This window comes from Cervus elaphus, chromosome 29 (genome assembly GCF_910594005.1).
Source record: "Cervus elaphus chromosome 29, mCerEla1.1, whole genome shotgun sequence".
In the NCBI taxonomy this organism is placed as follows: Eukaryota; Metazoa; Chordata; class Mammalia; order Artiodactyla; family Cervidae; genus Cervus; species Cervus elaphus.
The window spans coordinates 61923438-61926328 of NC_057843.1; the positions used below are offsets into that span (position 1 = coordinate 61923438).

The 2891-nt window shown below is 44.3% G+C and overlaps 1 pseudogene; it reads left to right on the top strand.

The window, feature by feature from the left end:
- Positions 1 to 1855: 1855 nt before the first annotated feature.
- On the top strand, positions 1856 to 2150 carry LOC122685977 (annotated as a pseudogene).
- The last annotated feature ends 741 nt before the right edge of the window (positions 2151 to 2891 follow it).

Consider the following 2891-nt stretch of genomic DNA (forward strand, 5'->3'; position numbering starts at 1 on the left):
CTCATCCTCTGTCGTCCCCTTCTCCTCCCGCCCCCAATCCTTCCCAGCATCAGGGTCTTTTCCAATGACTCAACTTTTTGCATGAGGTGGCCAAAGTACTGGAGTTTCAGCTTCAGCATCAGTCCCTCCAATGAACACCCACGACTGACCTCCTTTAGGATGGACTGATTGGATCTCCTTGCAGTCCAAGGGACTCTCAAGAGTCTTCTCCAACACCACAGTTCAAAAGCATCAATTCTTCAGCGCTCAGCTTTCTTTATAGTCCAACTCTCGCATCCATACATAACTACTGGAAAAACCATAGCCTTGACTAGATGGACCTTTGTTGGCAAAGTAATGTCTCTGTTTTTTTACATGCTATCTAGGTTGGTCATAACTTTTCTTCCAAGAAGCGAGCATCTTTTAATTTCATGGCTGTAGTATCACTACCTGCAGTGATTTTGGAGCCCCTAAAAATAAAATCTCTCACTGTTTCCACTGTTTCCCCATCTATTTGCCATGAAGTGATGGGACCAGATGCAATGATCTTAAGTTAAGTGTGAGTACTTAATTCACTACTATTTCTGGCAAAGATTATATACATCTTAGACTAGCCCCTACCTTCCATGAAGTCACAAAATGAGACACGAATGGATGAGAGAGATAAAGGAAGAGAGGCTCAGGGGAGAAGGAAGAGAGGAAAATAAATCTATTAAACAATCTTGAGGTCAGGCATAACATGCAAAGTACTCAAGAACAGGGACTAAAACATATTGAGAAATCAGAATCAGGAAAAAGAACAAATGAATGACAAAAAAGCAGTCACATCACCGGACAGTCAAAGGATCCAAAAGGCTCCCAAAGAGATGACAGGTGTTGGCGGACTCCCTGACGCTTTCTGTGAAGAACCCTGGTCTAACACAGAGCCCCTTAGAGAAGAGTGAGGCAAGAACTGGCTGGTTAAAAGTTGCACCCACTTTCTGAAGCCATTAAGATGGGGAGGGCAGCACCCCAATAAGAGGAAATCTATCAAAATCAAATCAAAAAGAGCTGACGTGAATCTGCTTGGGACAAAGTGAGTATACCACTCAGAATGCTTTTGGCTGCAAGTGACAAAATCCCAGATCACGCTGGCTTACACAATAAGGAACTGTATTATCTCACAGAACTGGAAGTTCAGAGGTAAGGCAGACCAAGTACAATACAATCAGCAGTTCAGTAAGGTCATCAAGAGCTCAGGTTTCCTCTCTCTGCTCTGCCATCTTCTAGATCAGCTTCCTGCTAAGCTAGTTTCTTTCACTACCCTAAGATGTCTTGTGCAGTTCTAGCCATCATATTCAAACATAACAGCGTAAGAGGAAGAAAAGGCACTATCTCTTTATCTCTTTTTAGGGTCAAGAAACTACTTTCCAGATGCACCCTGACCCTCCTTCAGACTTCCTGTCACATCTCACTGAACAAAATAGGCTACAGACCGACTCTAACTCTTCGTTAGCAGATGAAATGGGATTAACCATGACTGCTCAGACTAATCATCTAGAGTAGAATGAAAGCTGGGTAGCAAATCACCACGATCATAGTATGGGCAAGTTCTGATGATGAGTATTATCGTGACACCATTTTCACTCCATAACAAATCTATTCACTTATTGTGTTGCTTCCAAGATCTTAATGAGGCATGTGCTTTGCCCAAAATTCCAATAATTACTCTTTGATCACATTCCATACCTGCCATCATAAAGTTTTTAAATCAGTTTTAAAACATTTTATTATGGTTTTCTTGGTCTATCTACTATGAAAAAAAAAAGAAAAAACTTCAGTCCCGAGCAATATCTGCAATCAAGGTGTCCTCCCAGAGAGGCAGCAGCCTGATAGCATGGCTCGAGCATTTCTGAACAGCAAGATCCAGCCTGGGAAGATGGTCATGTTCATCAAGCCCACCTGCGCCTACTGCAGAAGGACGCAGGAGTTCCTCAGCCAACTGCCCTTCAAACAAGGGCCAATGGTAACATCAACAAAATTCAAGATTACTTGCAACAGCTCACAGGAGCCAGAACAGTACCTTGGGTCTTCACTGGTAAGGAGTACATAAGTGGATGCACTGATCTAGTAAATATGCATGAGACAGGGGAACTGTTGACAGACTAAAGCAAATTGGAGCTCTGCAATAATCACAGAGCAGACCCAGGCTGATAACCCCCTTGAGGGGTGGATGGCATTGCAGGTAACAGCAGTTCCTGGAGGATGGACCTGGGGTGACTTTAGCCAGCTACAGTGGACCTGGGGCAACTTTACCCAGCTACAGTGGACCTGGGCCGACTTTACCCAGCTACAGTGGACCTGGGGCGACTTAACCCAGCTACAGTGGACCTGGGGCGACTTAACCCAGCTACAGTGGACCTGGGGCGACTTTACCCAGCTACAGTGGACCTGGGGCGACTTTACCCAGCTACAGCAACGGTTTACTTAAAATTCTGAAGTATGTTAACCTCAGTAAAGGGGGAAGGGCATTTTGGGAGGCAAAAAACAGCTTCTTTTGACTCAGTATTAAAAATGGACCAACTTGCCCAAAATAACAGCTCTGAGCAGTCTAATGGAGGTCTCGGGTTTCATGTCAGTTAGCCCTTTGGGTTCCAAAGGGACATGACAAGATACGCTTAGGATCCACTCACTGATCCAAATCTCTTTGGCACATGTTCTTAGCAAGTGTTCTCCTTGTACTGGGACGCCGCCGCCTCTAACTCGAGTGTTTCTCAACCAAGTGTATCTCAGGTCCCTGAGGATGAAGCTAGACCTTGTTTTCCGCTACTGCCTAAAAATTATTTTGTTGAGTTTGACTTCCTAGAATTTGTATTACGAAATCAATAGGTATTTTGAATGTGCTTTTTCAAAAGGTGCCTCCCAGGCCACCG